The sequence below is a fragment of the Puma concolor genome, chromosome B2 (genome assembly GCF_028749965.1).
Source record: "Puma concolor isolate L17-30 chromosome B2, mPumCon1.1.hap2, whole genome shotgun sequence".
Classification (NCBI taxonomy): Eukaryota; Metazoa; Chordata; class Mammalia; order Carnivora; family Felidae; genus Puma; species Puma concolor.
In genome coordinates, this window is record NC_141671.1 from 118952227 (window position 1) to 118971723 (window position 19497).

Sequence of the window (19497 nt, forward strand, 5' to 3'; positions counted from 1 at the left end):
TAATATTTTTTAATGTTTATTTTGGAGAGAGAGAAGGAGAGAAAGAGGGAGGGAATGCGGGGGAGGGGTAGAGATGGCTGGAGACAACAGAATCCAAAGCAGGCTGCAGGCTCCGAGCTGTCGGCACAGAGCCCAACGCAGGGCTTGAACTCACAAACCATGATATCATGACCTGAGCCCAAGTCGGATGCTCGACGGACTGAGCCATCCGGGTGCACTATACTCCACTGTTTTGGTGGAACGATGCTCCAGAGCTTGGGCCTTGCTTAACAATAAACAGATCACAACGTTGTGATCTACACATCCATTCAACAAATACTCTTCATTAACTGCAAGGCGCTATATATGTTGCTGTCTAAAGAAACATAGGACTTCACCTCTGATCCCTTCTAACAGCGGAGGTAAGGCCTATAGAAAATGAACAATACAAGGCAGCACTGGCCTCATGCTATGAGTGGTTCAGCAAGGAGGTGTCGCAGAGCTCACTTCCAGTTAAACAAAGGCCAACACAGATGCCAGAAACTGTAAGAAACATTTGCAGCACAGTAAGAGTAGGTAAGCAGGGAGATTCCAGTCTCTTGCTATATACCTCATTCTAATTTTATAAAGTTCTCCCCAGAGCCAACCATGTCTTCCTGTTATTTGATTCAACTTTACTTCCCTCTAATGTAAGCCCATTTCCTCTGAGCAAATAAAGAATTAATCAGTGTCCTCTTTATATTAACCCCTTTGTTGGGAATGGTTTTCAGTCCTTTACTGTATACACTGAAGTGGCCAATGAGTATCATTCCTTTACTTTTTCCGCCTATAGTTTACAAAGCAATGGCTTAGAAATATACCATATAGCACACATGCTTAAGAGCACCTGAGTCATCATGAACTACCCACAGGTAACTGCATATCACCTTCCGAAATTTTCCCTTTGGGCCTTTTTCAGTTGGCTTTTGCCCTGCAGCTGACACCTCCGAGCTGATGTTGATTTTAGAAACAAGAACCTTTTTAGGCTCATGTGGGTGGTCCTTGGCATAGATACCAAAGTTAGAAACCTAATCATAAATGTTTTTTCCTTCCTCACTGAGGCAAGTGAGCACTGTTATTAATTGCTTTCCATGGTTCTGCTTTCTTTTTGAAAAAGCCTTTGCTGATCATTTGCATTAATATTATGCTAATAAAAGTAAGGGAATGCTAACTAATTCAGTCTCTTTAGTAGTAACTAAGGATCAGAGAGAGAGAGAGAGAGAGAGAGAGAGAGAGAGAGAAAGGTAATTTGCATATTTTCATGATTGGAGCGAATTGGCATTTAAATACTCGCAACCATTTTTGAAGAGAAATAATAATACATGTTGGGCCAGCCTGAGCAGAAGTAATTTCTCCAGTGGAACCATCTAAAACCCAAGTATTTCAGGACACATTCTGCTTCTAAGCATGAATATCAGATGACAAGGATGAGCATTCAAACACAGGGCAACCATCTGCATCATAAATACATTTCAGTTCCTCTCTGCAGAAGGAATTCATTTACTGTTGAAGGCCATTCACTTCCACTTCTGACTGCTTATTCCTCAAAAAGCTTCCAAGTATTGTGAGAACAATGATTAAAGGAAGATCTTCCATCTGTGCTGCATTAGGCTGCAAGACAGCCCCTCCTGCAGAAACAGCTTTTGCATAATTCATTGTGCCATTTTAAACCCTAATCAGTGAATTGCAATAAGCTATGAAGAGAGTAGAGAAGAGAAACACATTCATTGGCTACCTCCTAAGCATTCACCCAACCCTTGCTTTGGGCTACGGCTCCATGAATCGTAGTGTGCATGTGTGAGTGTGTGAAGAGAGATATACATATATATACATATCTCCCTCTCTACACACACACACACACACACACACACCCCTTCGCCTTATGTCCATCCAACAGGTTCTTAACTCTCACCTGAAGTGCTGTCATCACTCCTAGGCCATATTAATGTCCCAAGAAAGAGTATTTCTTAGGTTATTATCACAGGGTGGTTTAGTAAAGAAGATTCTACTGGAAGACAGAAGTTGGTATCTCCAGCTCTGTTGTTCTTTGTGTAAACATGACAGATAATTCACTCTACAATATGAATAAGAACATCTCAAGTCTCTTCCAATTTTAAAAATTATATAACCCTAATCTGTTCGCACTGATTTTTCACATATAATGCTTTAACGGAACCTGCCACTTTGACTTAGTGTTTCATTTTCCAAAGAAGGGGAAACTACGGTAGTGGGGGATTTCTTGGTGCCCCACTTACCCCTCAACCATAGAAGCTTCACTTGATTTAATTTGGGACCCACCTAAGGATGCACTGGAGGCAGGGATGCCTGGGTGGCTCAGCTGGTTAAGTGTCCAACTTCGGCTTAGGTCACGATCTCACGGTTTGCGAATTCGAGCCCATGTCACTGGGCCCTGTGCTGACAGTTCAGAGCCTGGAGCCTGCTTCAGACTCTGTGTCTCTCTGCCTGCCCTTCTCTCCCTCCCTCCCTCCCTTCCTCCCTCTCAAAAATAAAACATTTTTTAAAAATGCGCTAGGGCACCTGGGTGGCTCAGTCGGTTAAGCGTCCGACTTCAGCTCAGGTCACGATCTCATAGTTCGTGGTTTCAAGCGCCACATCAAGCTCTGTGCCGAGAGCTCAGAGCCTGGAGCCTGCTTCGGATTCCCTGCCTCCCCCTCTCTCTGCCCCTCCCCTGCTCACGCTCTCACTCTCTCTCCCTCTCAAAAATAAAACGTTTTTTTTTGTTTGTTTGTTTTTTAAAAGCACTGGAGGGGGGTGCCCGGGTGGCTCAGTTGGTTGAGCATCCAACTCTCAATTTCAGCTCAGGTCATGATTTCATGTTCATGGGATTAAGTCCTATGAAGGGCCCCATGCTTCAGCACAGAGCCTGTTTGAAATTCTTTCCCTCCTTCTCTCTCTCTTGAAATAAACTTAATGACTACAGAAAATTAGAAAAACAACTGCCTTAGGCATCTCAAGTTTTAAAAAAACTTGTATAGAATCCTTAAGCTTTAAACACTGAAAAATTAATTAGGCAGAAGGGTTTAATGATGGTAGGCAATGTATATGATTTTGATCCAGCTGAGTAGTGAGAAACTATGCAGGCAGTAGAGTTGAAGACATGGATTGCAAATTGTATAATAGAATTTATCACTTTCCATTTCTCATCACTCCATGGACAATGGTTTTAAAAAAAAAGTTAGCATTTGAGTTTTTATGGATAGGTGACATTAATATATAGATGAATTATAGTAAAGTCCCTAAGATTTAGTTTGGTGGTTCAGTAAAGAATAAAAAAAAAAAGGGGCGCCTGGGTGGCGCAGTCGGTTAAGCGTCCGACTTCAGCCAGGTCACGATCTCGCGGTCCGTGAGTTCGAGCCCCGCGTCGGGCTCTGGGCTGATGGCTCGGAGCCTGGAGCCTGTTTCCGATTCTGTGTCTCCCTCTCTCTCTGCCCCTCCCCCGTTCATGCTCTGTCTCTCTCTGTCCCAAAAATAAATAAACGTTGAAAAAAAAAATTTTTAAAAAGAATCAAAAAAAAAAACCCACAAAAAAACAAAAAACAAAACACTCTTGAAAGACTACAACTTGAAAATGTGAATTTAGTGGTAGTATTTTCAAATAAATGATTTTATTTTTTTTAAAGTAAGTTCTATGCGCAATGTGGGGCTCGAACTCACGACCCCAAGATCAAGAGTCACATGCTCTACCAACTGAGCCAGCCAGGTGCCCCTGAGTGATTTTATTTTTAACTAAATAACTCGTAATGATTCAAAACCTGCCCCTAAACATTAAATACTTGTCTGAATCTTAGAAAGCACAATTGGAGGGTGGTAGGAAACCTTTCTGTATTATTTCGAATGCGACAACATTGCTATCCAACTGAAATAAAAGGCAAGCCACAAAAGTATTTTAATATTTTCTAGAGGCCCCATTAGAAAAGTAAAAAGAACAAGGTAAGTGTAATAGTATACTTCATTTAACCTAATATACCCAAAATATTATCACTACAACAGGTAATCAATATTAAAATTATTCATGAGATCTTTTACTCTTTTTTTTTCATTCTAAGTCTTTAAAATCCGGTAACTTCCATTTTGCATTCATCCTTGGACTCGCCACATTTCAAGTGCTCAGTAGTCTCGGGTGGCTGGTGGCTACCTTACTGACAGGGCAGCTACCGAATGAATGAGGCAGTAGGCAGGTCCTCTTTGTACAGCTCAATGTATACAAATCACATCACTCCCTCCTACTTCCAACATGCTAGTGCCTGTTTGTCTACAGAATATTCACCTTGTCCTGGACTTAGAAAAAATTTAGTGAAAAACTACTTTACTCCACACTATGCGAACCTATAGAATTCAGACCTATTTCAGAAAGGCAGATCTCGAATTTAGCAGGCAACAAAGACTCAAGCAATGGGAACTGCGAAACGACTGAAAGTGCTATGGAAGCACAGACTGGGGAAGTCACAAGCTCCAGGCTGGTGACTTGGTAAAGGCTTCACAGGAAAGTGATGGGAGCTGGATCTTAAAGGCTAAATGGTACTCTGCCAGCCAGATGATGACAAGAAAGGCATTCAAGGGAGTGGCAACCGTATGAACAAAGCAATAGAAGTGAGCTTGGGAAATGGAGTAGACGGATGTGGACAGACTGCACTGACTTCCAGGGAGGTGCAACCAGTTGGAGGTGGGGGTGGCGTGTTAGGCATTGGGGGAGGGGAAGCAAAAAGGGCACAGCCAAATTGTGCTGGACCTTGCTTGCCATATTGAGACACGTGGGATGCAATAGCGGAAGGTGTCTAAATAAGCAAATGTCACTACCAAATCAGGAGGAAATGAAGTTTAAGAACTAAACTACAGAGAGGGGCACCTGGGTGGCTCAGTTGGTCGAGCATCCGACTTCGGCTCAGGTCATGATCTTGCGGTTCTTGAGTTCAAGCCCCGCATCGGGCTCTTTGTTGTCAGTGCAGAACCCACTTCGGATCCTTCCCTCCCCCCTCCGTCTCTGTCTCTCCCTCACGCTTTCTCTCTCTCAAAAATAAATTTAAAAAATAAATAAATAAGTACACTACAGAGACAGCCGGGTGCCATGATGCTCTAGAGTCAGGGGATCCCTGAGAGACGGTAAGGATCTGAATCCAGAAGGCATGGGTAGAAACAGAAGTGAAAGGAAAAAGTTGGGAAACTCTCCCCCAAACAGACTCCAAGTTATATAAAGTGGATGACGGAAACAGAAGAAACCAAGATAACTGCATCGTTTGTTCTTCGATAGGCAGGTGGAAGGTTGCCACTCACCGGCAGAGGGATTACAGGGCAAAGGGCAGGCTTGACAGAGAATGTGAGCAGTTCCGTTTGGACATACTAAATCTGAAATATCTTAGAGACCCTTGGGTGACATCGAGATCCCTAAGGCCCACCCCTATCTTCTAGGAGATTCACCTGTCTTTGCCTCCATACGTTCATGACCTTTGGGTACAAAGCATGTTCCCTGAGCCAGCAGCACCAGCATCAAGCTTCTCAGGAAGGCGGACTTTCAGACCCCGCTCCAGACTTGCTGAATCCCAACCTGCAGTTCAGCCAAATGCCCAGGTGATGTCTGTGCACAATCGAGTTAGACAAGAACTGCGGGAACATCTGAAAACATAGATCAGGAGCTCACGAAAGAGGTGTTGACCACTGACCGAAGGGAGTTTGATTTTAGAAGTCAGCACCGTATATGCGACTTAAAACGACAGGGGTGAAAGAGAGCTTACAGAAGGCAGACCACTTTAAATAGGATAAAAGAAGCTGCGGGCTGAGGAGGTCACATGTTCGGAATTAAAATAATCATAAAGGCAAACATGGTTCTCTCTTCTTAAGGCCATTTAATAAAAACTGAACCTTCACGAAGAAGAAAAAGGAAACAAAACCTTTAAAAATAATGAAAGAACCACAATGGTGAATCCCCACTAAAGCTATGAAGAACTACTTATGATTAAGCAAAAGTCATATTAATGTCCCCTAGTATTCTAAAATGCTGAACAAATTTGTTCACCAATATATCTGATGTGAGTGGAGGCAGAATCAAATAGAAACTCTGGGGCCATGATTGCCTGCTGAGGCAGAGGCAACCAGAGCGAGTCAGACACTCAGGAGGCTGGGAAGCCAGGCCGGCCTCCCCAGGCCCCACCACACCAGGCCGGGCCTGTCCCCTCGGCTGGATAATGAGGGGGCTTGAGAACAAGACATTCTCCTCTCAGGAGATCTCCACCTGTGACCTGCCTACGGTTTAAATTGGTGGGAAGGTGAAACTCATTTGTCGCCTCCAAACACTCCCTGACACCAGCGTGAAGAATGTTCCGTTCCCCACCCTCAGCCCATCCCAACTACCTCATCCCAACATCTTACCCAGAAAACAACTTTCCTGAAGTTCTGTGCAGATTCCAACAGCTGGGCAGAGCTGATTTCCAGTCCACCAAGCTGTCTTCTGTGTGCTCTGTTGCCCAGGTGACACTGACGTTGCTGCCTGGTGTTGCCACACACACACCCAGAATGCCAAGGCCTTGCAACCAAGAGCTCCTCCCAAGACCCGTGCGAGCTGCTGCTCCCTGAGGCCTCGGCCCCCCTGAATGCTTCTTGTGAATGCCAAATGATTAAAAGCCACTGCATGCAATTACCATCCCATGTCAAAGCCTTAAAAAAAATTTTTTTTGTTTTAATTTGGCTTTACTGCAGGTCACAGAAGCCAAGCCGGGAATAGCAAGCTGTGCCTTCACGTGGGTGACAGTGCCCATGGATACAAACGTGGCAGAAGATGAAAGTGTGGCAGACAAGGACAGGCTGCTCTTTCAAGTGGCAACAGCAGCCCAGCCTGAAGGGCCCAGGAGGGCACAACGCCCGCTTCTCGGATCCTTGGAACAAACACTCCGTGTGCACCAGACTCTTCCCTTTGAAGTGGGAGGAATTTATCTATTGTCATCCTCTTGCTTTAAATTATGTTCCAGTATGGATCTGAAGAGGTGTTGTGTTCTTCCAGAGCAAATGTCCTTCACGTTCGTGCAGGAAGGCCACCCGGGCATCTTCTCATATAGTAAACTCTTCTCTCCACAGTCGAATTGCATCAGACGGCCTCCTTCAGGTAATACCAAATCCACATGTAAAGCCTTTTGTTTCACGGTGCAAGGGTTCACACAGGCACACCTACCCAGGCACATAGCCAAAAGGTAGCTCTTTAGTTACATCAGGACACCTACAACGGACATCCATGTTTATAGAAGATCCACTGGTCTTGACCGCTGGCACCTTCATCAGTTGGGACCATTTAAGTACCAGTGGCACACTAACCCTGCCAACTTTCAATTCCAACACACTCACTTCCTAAAAAGAAACTGAAAAGGCCCAAATCTGCGAAGGAAAGGGAGAAAATTCTCATGCTGTATTTTAAAGGTAAATGTTAATTAAATTTTCACTATCCGCATTGCAGTCGCTCCATTAGAAGAAGAAAAGCAGTGTTGGATAATTTGCCGGGAACAGTGATCACAACGGTAAGACTATGAGGGGGTCACTATGATTGTTCCCATTTTATAGATGAGGAAACTGAAACTCAGGGAAATAAATCAACATGACCAAGAAAGCCAGGATGCACTCCAAGCCATGTGGTCCCAGGACCCATGTTCTTGGGCTCTTAGTCTCTATGTGATAAAAGCCTTTGAAATCTGTCCTCAAAAATGGTAATTCAAACTGAGTGGAATTTGGAGCTGAAATGACCCTAGAGATCACTAGGTCAAATAATTCTCAACTCTCTGAGTTTCACAGATGGCACAGGAGAGGAACAGTAGCAAATCTACTGTAATTATCAATGTGCTTAAAGACACAGATGATACGTTCAAACAATCCAACCCCTAACACAGGTTTCTTGTTTTGTTTTGTTTTGTTTTTAAAGAGACAGAGATAAAGAACCTAGTTGAACTTCTGCATGAAATCCTCTGCATCCTTTCTTTCCTAGGCCCTGCATGAAATCCAGCCCTTAAGTTTTCAAACATGAATATGGCAGAGCAGAGAAAAACTGTGTGATTTGCCCAATGACATACAGGTAGTTAATAGCTGTGCCAAATCTCTAAGAAGGCTTCCTGATCCTCAGTCAGTAAATAGCATAACCAAGTACCTTCCATTAGGACAGATGGTATTATGACAGAGAAAACACATTACTCTTCAACTTTATCACCAGGGCAATAAAGACAGGCAATAAATACCCTTTTATTGATACTTATTTTCCCTCTGTGAACTTTGACAGCCCAACCCACTGATCCTTTGGCTGGTCTAAAGAACAACTAACCACTTCACATATTCTCCAACGTATTCCCGCTTATTGAAACTTACTCCTTTGGAAAGAAAAAAAGCTCTTAATGCTAAAACTTCAGCAATCACAAACTGGGAGGCTTCAGGCTCTAGCTAGCTAGCAGAAATATTCTGTTTGGGCAGCAGGGTGTTTCGAACATTTTTAGATTCGTTTACTACATCTCTCTCTTGTAACGTGTTTCTCTGGGCAGGGCATCGGGTGCTGTGGGGCTGGCCCCTTTGATCAGGGGATATCCTGCCCCTTTGCCGTAGTTCCCACCCATGCTCCCACCCTGAATGTTATGCTATCTGCTGGTCCCTGTGGGCATCTGATTTTCAGCCTCTGCTTTACTGCATTAATATTAAGGCACTGATATAACATGACCCCACTCTTTCAAAGCCATCACTGATGACTGATGTATGAATTCTGCATCAAAATAGGGTTCATTCATTCTATCAACAAGAAAGTGAATCCAACAGGGTCAGGTGGAGATGAACTGGGAGATTGGTTATCGTGATTCTGGTCCTTCCTCCATCAGTAAAGAGCAGTATTGCTTTGATCAAGTCACCTAACCTCAATGAATCATGGTTATTTCCTTATTTGTAAAATAGGAAAGTTGGACTGACTACTTAAGACTCCCCTCCCCCCACAACTAAAAAAATCCTGGGAGAGATGTCTTTAATCGTGTACAAATGTATGAATTTTCCCAGACAGAGGGACATCAGTAAAGGGGAAGGGGGGGGAGCGGGGAACATGAGAGATTTTAAGGGTCACCTACAGTTTAATACCTGATTCCATCATTTTCCATGATATCTCAGGCAAGTTATCTAAATTCTCAGAACCTCAATCTCCTCCCATTCGTTCATTCACTCAAAATGATTTATTGATCATCAACTATGTAGTAGGAGCCTTCTGAGAGCTGAAAATTCCACAGAGAAGAAAACAAAGTCCATGCTTCACAAAGCTTACATTCTAGTAGTAAGGAAACAGAAAAGAAACAATATTTATAACCTGTCAGGTGGTGGGAAATGCTATACAAATAAATTAAGCGGGTTAAGAGGGAAGGGGAGGAGAGGTCGAATCCAACGGGAAGAGACAGGAATAGAAGACCTCTCTGATGAGATGCCTGAGCAGAGACCTGAATGGAGTCAGGGGTAGGGGAGGTTTAGCTGTGATGGTATTCGGGGACAGGTTGTTCCAGACAAAATACCCAGGAGTTATTGAAATTTAACAAGGTGACAAGCAGAACTGACAGAGCAGTGATAAGCTCCTTTCCTCCCCCATCTCTTCCCCCTCTAAAAAAGGCATAGTCTTCAGGATCTGCTGTCTGCCTTTGTATCAGCGCCAAACATATTAAAGCAAAGCAGGCCAAGGGTGAGAAAGTCTCACTTCTAATTCCATGTTTAACCAATGACAATCTATTAAATCCTACTTTATGATAGCCAAGTGAAAGAGCCAAATCGTTCCTCAACTGTGTTTTCAGAAAAATCCTTTCGTAATAAAGTACATTCCCAAATACATACAGGTAGTGAATATTTATGATCTGCTCTCCTTGGAGGGTAAGTGGTGGAGTGTAGAGGTTAAGATCACAGTCTCCTTATCAGAAAAGCCTGGACCACATCCCAGCTGTTTGCTACCTGTACGACCTTGGGCACGTGACTTAGCCTCCCTGAATCCCAATTTCTTTTCACCTGTGGATTGAGGCCCAACAGCAAACACTACCTCTTTACAGAGTCAGAGAGAGAGTCAAATGAGCTTATGTCCACAAAATGCACAAAACTTTCTTGGCTTCAAGAACAGGGCTCAATAACATGTATTTATTTCTATCGGAGTTTTTGATTGCAAGTTACGGACATCAACTCTAAGTAGAAGAGAATTTTATGAAAACCCTACGGGAAAGGGCTCTCAGATTGTCCAGCAGACACAAATAATGCCTCAGTGGCCACGGAGTGGCCAAGGGACAGTGTGGAACAGGAGGCGATGCAGCTCACACCAGCAGTGCCTGCTGCATGAGACCCTGTCCTATTTTTTAGTGAAAGGAGAGCCCAGCTTCCCAGCAGAGCTCAGAAAGGAATTCCCCAAATCAGAATGGATGCTCTAATGTTGAGCAGCCAAAAGAATGCCAGGTGTTCAAGTCACACCCCACTATTATATTCTCACTGAACCCCCTTTTGATCATCCACTGGTTTGCTCATGCTTCTTCTCTCCCTAAGAAAGCCCCCTGCACTCCCCATGCGTTTCAATCCCATCCCGGAGGCTCACTGCTCTGGGAAGGCTTCCAACCTGATTTCGGTACCTGCTTCTTCCCTCCCCCAGCTAATTCTCTTACAAGGTACCTCATTATAAACTGATTTACACCCTGGCTATAAATACTCATATATAAACAGACACAAATCCTTTCGGGAATACACAAGGTAGAGATTAGAAACAAATGTACATGTGGTTATAAATAACACTAGCTGGTTCACTAGTCATTTCGTGTGTGTATATCTCAACACACAAATGAGGTTATAACTCCTTGTTGACAGGGAACACCATCATTTTCTCCCATACCTGTTAGAAGTCTATTTCCTGTTCGTTGCCATGCTTAATACCTCCTCCCTTAAATCTGGGGTGAACAGGGCCCCTGGGTGTCTCAGCTGGTTAAGCATCTGCCTTCAGCTCAGGTCATGATCTCAAGGCTCATGAGTTCGAGCCCTACATCGGGCTCTGTGCTGAGAGCGTGGAGCCTCCCTGGGATTCTCTCTCTTCTCTCCTCTCTCTGCCCCTACCCTGGCTTATGTGCATGCACTTGCTCTCTCTCTCCCTCTCTCTCTCTCTCAAAAGAAATAAACTTAAAACAAATTTTGAGATGAAGCATAGTTTTTATATTGAGGGCCAAATACCCAATTCATATGCAAATATTCTTCAGAACAATAGATTCAAACTCCCATATAGAATGGAGAAAGTAATCAGTGTCAATTTCACAAAATATTGAAGCACTCACAAATTGTAATCATTTTATAAAATAATTTTTACTCATTTTCAGATTTTAAAAAACCACTATCTTCCCACTCTAAAAAAAGTGGGGAATCACACACTGCCCCAATTTTACCAAGAAAAAACAATTTTTTTTCTTTCCTTCCCATGGAATAACATCCCCATCTTGTGGGCACTATTGTTCAATGTTTGCAAAAATCATGGTGACATCTTCAGAACTGTGACATCTCTTAATACTTTACAGGGCTAAATAAAATTGAACTACAACCCCTATTTGGCCCTTAAGCCAGATGTACCCTATGTCTTTTATAAATGCCTTCTGCACAGAGGACTTACAAACTTAAAATAACCAAAACCTACTATACTGAGTCAGGCATCAACCAGGAGCCTACAGAAAAAGAAAAAATATATATATATTTGGATCCACAGATACCTAAAGAGGAAGTCTTCCATGAAAGGGTTCCCTTCCCCCAGTGAGTAATAAACTCATTCAGGAAACATTTATTGAGATCCAGAGTGGCTTGCACAGTATTGGCTATTATCCTCAGGTCAGGATCTGCCAAGCAGAAGGCAATATATACGTGAAGGGCAAAGAGAAACTGACAAGAACCTCAGTGGTTCCCAGCAGGCTCCTGGCCAAGGACTGGAGGCTGATAATGTCTGACTGGGCTCCCGGCCAAGAGGAGGAAGGTTACCAGGCATCCTGAAATATGTGTGCTCAAAAGAGTTGAAAAACAAGAAGCCAGAAGGGTGGGGAGACAACGGAACAATGGAAAAGCAAGAGAAGCATCGTTGGTATCCTTTTCACCAAGGGGAAAAAAGGACATGCACGTCTATCAAAAAGAAGGACAAACAGGGGCGCCTGGGTGGCGCAGTCGGTTAAGCGTCCGACTTCAGCCAGGTCACGATCTCGCGGTCCGGGAGTTCGAGCCCCGCGTCAGGCTCTGGGCTGATGGCTCAGAGCCCGGAGCCTGTTTCCGATTCTGTGTCTCCCTCTCTCTCTGCCCCTCCCCCATTCATGCTCTGTCTCTCTCTGTCTCAAAAATAAATAAAACGTTGAAAAAGAAAAAAAAAATTTAAAAAAAAAAAAGAAGGACAAACAGAAAATGAGGAAAGAGGCTAAGAGCAGTTTCCATTTCTCTTCTCCCTCAGTCTTTCAACCCCCACCCCCCCCCCACGGGAATTCGAGCAAGGCTGCAACTTATAGATACCACAGACATTTAAAGGCCCCTAGTCACTACCTACTACCCTTTTGAAATTATATAACAAGTTTATTTGGTATTGCTTCATTTTTCTTCATTCAAATAGCCCCTTTCTAGAGGTAGGGGCTGGCTTTTTCCAGCCAGGATATTATAGCAACCCACTGCTTTGAGCCATGATTTATTTCAGAACAACCTTTTGTTACTGAACAAAGTCATCACTGCATGATAGATCATGTGTGCAGTATCAGTGTAGTATTCTCAACCATTCACCTTCAAAACATCGGTTTCTCCAAACAGTCACCAAAAAAAATACGGAAAAACATTTTAGTTTCAACAAGTCTCAGCATCTCCAAATTCTCTTTGTAAACTCTGAGAACAAGTCAGTACAGGAGCCATCTGGCTCATTCAGTCTCCAGACCCTTTGGTCTGCTGTTCAAGACCCTGGGAGCCCTGCCCTGCTTTTTTCCCCATCTGGACTCCACCTACTTCTGCCTTCAAAGACCCTACTCTGTCCAAAAGCACTTGCCGAGCCCGCCTGACCCAGGCACATTCCCTTCCCCAAGCGCCTCATCTGCACAGTCCCCATCCTGTTCCACACCCTCCTTGCTTTCCCTGACGTCCACCATGAGTGTATGATACAATCCCAGATTCTGATGGGATCCCTGTCCTGACAGTCTGGTCCTACAGGGACAGGTGCAGGCTTCAGTCCCAACAACACTGTCACTCACTGCACAGAGTGCCTTGGGCAAACTGTCTAACTTCTTGGAGCATCCCTTTCCTTATTTGTAAAATTAAATAAAAATACCCACCGGGGAGCCTGGGTGGCTCAGTGGGTTAAACCTCCAACTCTATTAGGCTCAGGTCAGGATCTCAGGGTTGTGGGATGGAGTGCAGAGCTTGCTTGGAATTCGCGCTCCCTCTCTGCATCTCCCTCACTCGCGCACACACTCTCTCTCAAAATAAACATCTTTTTTTTTTTTTTTTTAATTTTGAGAAAATAAAAAAGAAAAATATCTATTGTGCATGGCTTATGAGGACTGGAAATAAAATTTGCAAAGGGCCAAATACCACAGAATAGATACCCAATAAACCAAGGTCATGATTCAAAAGGGAAACAATAGTGTGAGCATCTCAAGTCCAGAGAAATAAAGCCATCACGAGAGGGGCTATGGTTAAAGTCGTCTGCTCCTAGAGAGCAGAGTCAATGCCTTTACTCTCCTTTGTGAACTTAGTACGCCATCCACAGTGCTTTACATTTAACCAGCTCTTTTTGTAAAGAGAAACAGAAAAAAAAGTGATTAAATAATATGCACCAAAATGTTAATACAACTATCTTCAGTCACTGGCATTATAGGCAATTTACTGTTTTATTTTTTTTTACTTTGTGTTTTCAATTTAACTCAATTTTCTAGAGTGAGCAATGTTATAAAAGCTATGCTCAGTGTACGCAATATCTCACCATAATTTTGGGGCCCCAGCCCCATTACACAATGCAAACAGAAGTTATATTAACAATTGCTTCCTTTTCATTTGATTTTAAATCTATCCATCCTTTCAAACTTTGTCCAATTTTTCTCAAGCACTTATGCTTACATAAAACAACTTTTTCTGGACTGAAACAGTTTTTGTTAGAATCTCCTTAAATCCACTACAATCCAGCATTGGGCCACTGGGTATAGATCCAAAGAATAAGAGAACACTAACTCCAAAGGATATATGTACTCCTATGTTTACTGCAGCATTATTTATAATAGCCAAGCTATGGAAGCAGCCCAAGTTTCCATTGGTAGATAAATGGATAAAGATGTGGTATGTGTACATGTATGTATATATGTATATATGTATATGTACATATATATGTATATATGCATGTGTGTATATATGTATATATGTGTGCATATATGTATACATGTATATATGTACATGTGTGCATATATATATATGTATATATATATATATACACACACATTTAGGAATATGATTCAGCCATAAGAACAAAATCCTGCCATTTGCAATGACAAGGAGAATTGCAAGCAAAAAAATATAATACTAAGCAAAATACGCCATCAGAAAAAGATAAATTACTATATGATTTCACGCATATGTGGAATTTAAGAAACAAAAGGGGGAAAAAGACAAACCAAAAAAACAAAACAAAACAAAACCCCAGACTCTTAACTACAGAGAACTAATGGTTACCAGAGAAGAGGGGAGGAGGGGTTTGGGGGGGGTTGGAGTGTGGACGAAATATGTGAAGGGGGTTAAGAGCACACTTATCTTGATGAGCAACGAGTAATATAAAGCATTCCTGAATCACTATATTGCAACACAGGTTAGTGATACTGGAATCAAACTTTAAAAAAATAAATTAAGGCGCACCTGGCTGGCTCAGTCAGTTAAGGCATCTGACTTTGGCTCAGGTCATGATCTCGCAGTTTTTGAGTTCGAGCCCTATGCTGGGCTCTTTGCTGATAGCTCAGGGCCTACAGCCTGCTTCAGATTCTGTGTCTCCCTCTCTCTTTCTGTCCCTCTCCTGCTCATGTTCATGTTCTCTCTCTCTCAAAAATAAATATTAAAAAAATGTTTTAATAAAAAGATAAAATAAAAATAAAATAAAAAGTAAATAAACCTAAGAAAATCCCACACTGTATTTTAAAGGATGTTTCATTATTTTGACATTTATACTTTTTCTTATGGCAGGTATCTATAGTCACTCGTAGTTTTAATATTTTAGGTTTTCTTTAATATATTATACCAACTTACAAGCACAAGATAGAGAAATTCTCCAATTTAAAACTGAAGTGGCAAGAGTGGGCTTATTGAAACAGAAAGGAAAATCGCGTATCATGGGTAACTTTCTTCCTGCACTCTGGTAGAGGACCTTCACGCTAATGATGACTGATGCTACCCTGTCATAATGTATAAAAAATAAACTTCCAGAAGAAAGGGATACACATTGGCGGGTAGCTAAATTATTTGAAAAACTTCTTAAACTACCTACTTCATATCAAAAGGAAAATCATCCAGACGCAGCTAAAAAAAAAAAAAAAAAAAAAAAAAAAGAGCGTGAAGTCATAACTCCTAGTTTTTAATGCCGTCCCCACTCTGCTCTCCTCCTCCATGGGCTGCCAAACCCACACTCTTCTCCCTCTCACCCCATCTGCCTACATCAGCAGGAAACATGCTCTCCCCAAGGACCCATCATGTGTTTCCCCTCCAGATAGATCTCAGCCTCTTCAGGCCTTCCTGGATTCACAAGGAGTGGCTGCTTTCCACTCAATTCCCATCCTGATGCAGTCAGTTTTCAACATTTCCCAGTATAGAAAACTTACCTCTTCAAACAATAACATTCACAGAGCTGCAGTATTTTAAGAGATGTCAGAAGTTAGAAACCTTGAAGATTCTCTGATTAAGTGGTTCTTGACCTTAACACACTTGCTATGAAGAGAACATATATTTTATCATCTCCACCTTTACCATACTGAAGTGAAATTCTGATCATTTATCTCCATATCATTTTAATAAGATATGTATGTATAGGCATACACATATCATAATATTCAGGAAAATAATTCAAAATATTATGCATTTCAGTATGTGGATGTTTGCATACTAAAACACATAAGGAAGTATCAACTGCTTATATCTACATATAAAGAATGAGTTTAGATTTGGGGAAAAAACCAAGATCAGAAAACATTCCTCATAAGAAAATACAAAATAAGAGGTCGCAGGGATCGGTAGTGCATGGAATTAAAACCCTGAATTAAGATAAGCAGAAAGGAAACATTTTCACAGGACATTCTTCAGGAATGCCAAATGGGTTATTCTAAAGTCGTGAAGGACCCCAGACAATTCTTAGTTTGGCAGGACTGTCGTGGAACGGTAGGATGTCTCACACAAGTGCAGCCTGCCCTGCAAACAATGAATGAGATGCCATAAAACAGCCCCACAAATTTCCAAAATGCCCTTTAGAGGGCAATACCGCCCCCACTGAGAAGTACAGACACAGTTCAACTCTGTTCACCCTCATTTTGCCTTTTAGCACACAGAGGCCCTGCGAGGATAAGTGATTACACTCACAGCAGGTTACTGACAATGACACAGCTGGTTTCAGAAACAAGTCTCATAATCAACACACACACACACACACACACACACACACACACACACACACACACACACTTCTTCCCCTCCCCTCTTTCTTTCTCCTGCTCCTGGCTCAGATTTTTCACCCCTGCCCTCTGCAATCATCGCCCTTGGAATTTAAACATCTGTGTCATCCTGCCCCCACACCTCACGCATTCTCCCCTAATTGTGTATGCTGACTTGTCCCCATTGCACATCAAGTCTCATTAACATGGTCACAGCCTGAGCCTTATTAACTCAAATCACAAAGATTTCTAATTCAGTGTTCCCCATCTTGAAGCACAGCCAACCTTCTTACAGTCTCTGGGACCTTCCAGTTCTCAGCCAGCTCATTATGTCAGTTTCTGTCCGCCCTCCTCACCTCTCAGCACCCAGGAGAACTCATTCAACACAGCTCCCTCTGCACAGCCCATCAGATGTGCCCTGAGTCTTACTTCAATGCTCCACTGCCGGCTTCTTCCTTAGTCCTTACTTCACAAAAATGTAAAGCATGTTAAATTCCGTGCCTAAGCAGACCTGTGATACTTCACATTCATCAGCTTCAATACCACTCTATTCAAAGTAGTTCCTCCTGGCTGCCTGAAAATTTCTTTCAATGGCTGCCCCAAATCTACTGAAGTAATAATCCCTGACTTAATCCACGTACAGAGTCAACAATTTGCTTTTACAATAATCAGGCAATAAGTTATGAGGATGCCCCTGCCAATAATGTCTCTCTGTTCAAGCTCTATGTCCAAGTGAAATGCCCCTTTCTGAAAAAGCAAGTTTCAGATTTCCTTCAAAATCTGGTTCCTGTTAATATCCTCGATGAAGCTTTCAAGCTCTTGACCCATATTGATCTCTGAATTCTCAAATTATTAATGACAGATTTACAGAGATGAAAGAAATCTTTAGATGACCTAGTCAAATCATTTTATTTTTCAGATGAAGGAACGAGGATCCAGGGAGGTGAAGAAACAAGTCTCTCGTGGTTTTCAAAAAGACTGTAACTCCATTCTCTCTGCCTTCCTGCCCAGTTTGTTTCAAATATACCAATGAGTAATTCCATAACATACACGGGCCTTCCAAAAAAAATAAATAAATCAGAAAAAACTTTTTGTTTAAAAACATGCCTTTGGATAAATTTTAGAAAGATAATTCTACTATGCTTCGTACTGTCATTCATTGGATACTTAAAATGGAAAGGTTTTTATTTGCTACATATTTTCATACTACATGGAAATTTAATGCAAATATCCAGTTCCTATCTTCCTTCATTTCAATGTTTTAAGTCGAAAACCACCCCCAGTTTGCTTTCAAAGATAATATAGCCATGCCAAAAAACCCTAAATGGAGTAACCAAATGAATATCCCAAGTGAAGCTTTTTTTTTTTTTTTTTTGGTTTTATAGCATTTTGTTTCAAACCAGGTTTATTTTACATTTGTTTCTCCTCTTTATTTTATAACTACATAGGAAGGATGAAGTAAAGAAAATCACAATATTTAATCCGAAATCGTTTCTTAAAGTTCTGAAGTGTGGTTTGCATGCCTCAACTACTGTTAATTAGTCAGCAATGATTCACAAGCTTTAAGCACATGGGTCCTGCCTCCTTGGAATTTCTCAGCCCGCAACCATTTAGGTTGATAAATGCCTCTAATGACTAGATTATTTCCATTTTTTTCAAAAGCTTCTTACACTATTTATTTGCTTTTTTAAAACTGACGTACCATAAGTTCACTCTTTTTACTGGTATCTGAAGAAAAGCACAGCCAAACCCCAGAATGCCAACTCATTTCAGACCTGCAGGCAAATATTACTATACTAGGTGCATTTCATCAGCCTTAAATATCTGATGTTTCTATCCTTTGAAGAACTTCTATCCTTTGAAGTTATTTTATGCTCTATTGTAAACACAATCAAATCGTGGAAAGGGAAAGTGATATTCTCCCAAAGCCACTCAGCTGAATGACAAAACAGGGAAAGGTTTCAAAGACACTGGCTCACATTTCATTTTCTTAATCTCTAGACCCACAGAGTAATTCATACACACACACATCCACCCCTCTCTCTCAAAGAGGTTTTAGTCACTGATCTGATTTTAGCTTCTTCCCAACTCTGCTTCAAGCTTTTAATCTCTCCATCACTAAGGAAATACACCCTACTGAAGTATTTTATACACTCTCTAAAAATTTCAACTAACCATTTTTATCTGCATGAAAAGTGTTCAGTGAAACTCTCATTATTACAACCATCCAATATTGAAGCAAACTAATGTCAGATGTTGGCCAGGTAGGTGATACTCGTGAAAATCTGTAACACAGGTCTGTGACACAAAGAAGTGAGGCCACAGGCTGCCTGCCTGGCTCTATTATTAACTAGGTAATCTTGAATACATCACTTACCTCTCTGGCCTACTTCTTTCCTTGTAAATCAAGGGAGTGGCAAATATGAAACAGTATTTACTTAAGTTTCAAAACCCTATGGTTCTAGAAAATTACAAAATAGACATGTTTCTGTTTCACGCCTCAATGAAGAAAATATATTTTTCTTAAATCCATACATACAGAGTTGGCCTCTCATGAGAGCTGAACTCTGACTCTTATTTATAACATCAGCGCATCATCTCCTATTAAGTGTGGCCAAGTGAACCTATAAATAATGCATAAGTTTTATTCTCATAAGGTGTCACTTCTACTTTTCATTGTTTAAATGTTGACAAAATTGCTGGTAAAAGAGCAAGAGAACCAGGAGCGAGTAACAATAATAGTGATACCAGTAGCTTGCCCTTATCAGCCTCCAGGAACCCAGTTAAACATTTGCACGGGTGTCTTTGCATTTCCTCCTCACAGGGAGGA

The 19497-nt window shown here is 41.9% G+C and overlaps 1 protein-coding gene across 3 annotated transcripts in view; it reads right to left on the reverse strand.

Annotated features, from left to right (window-relative positions):
* Positions 1-19497, reverse strand: part of ARHGAP18 (Rho GTPase activating protein 18) — a 195000-nt gene that overhangs the window by 73148 nt on the left and 102355 nt on the right. The window contains exon 2 of one of the 3 annotated variants that reach the window (XM_086707806.1): positions 6403-7398. The exons of the other annotated variants lie outside the window; for them this stretch is intronic. The gene's annotated coding sequence lies outside the window, so the exon portion shown is untranslated. The remainder of the gene's footprint in view (positions 1-6402; positions 7399-19497) is intronic. 3 annotated transcript variants of the gene reach the window in all.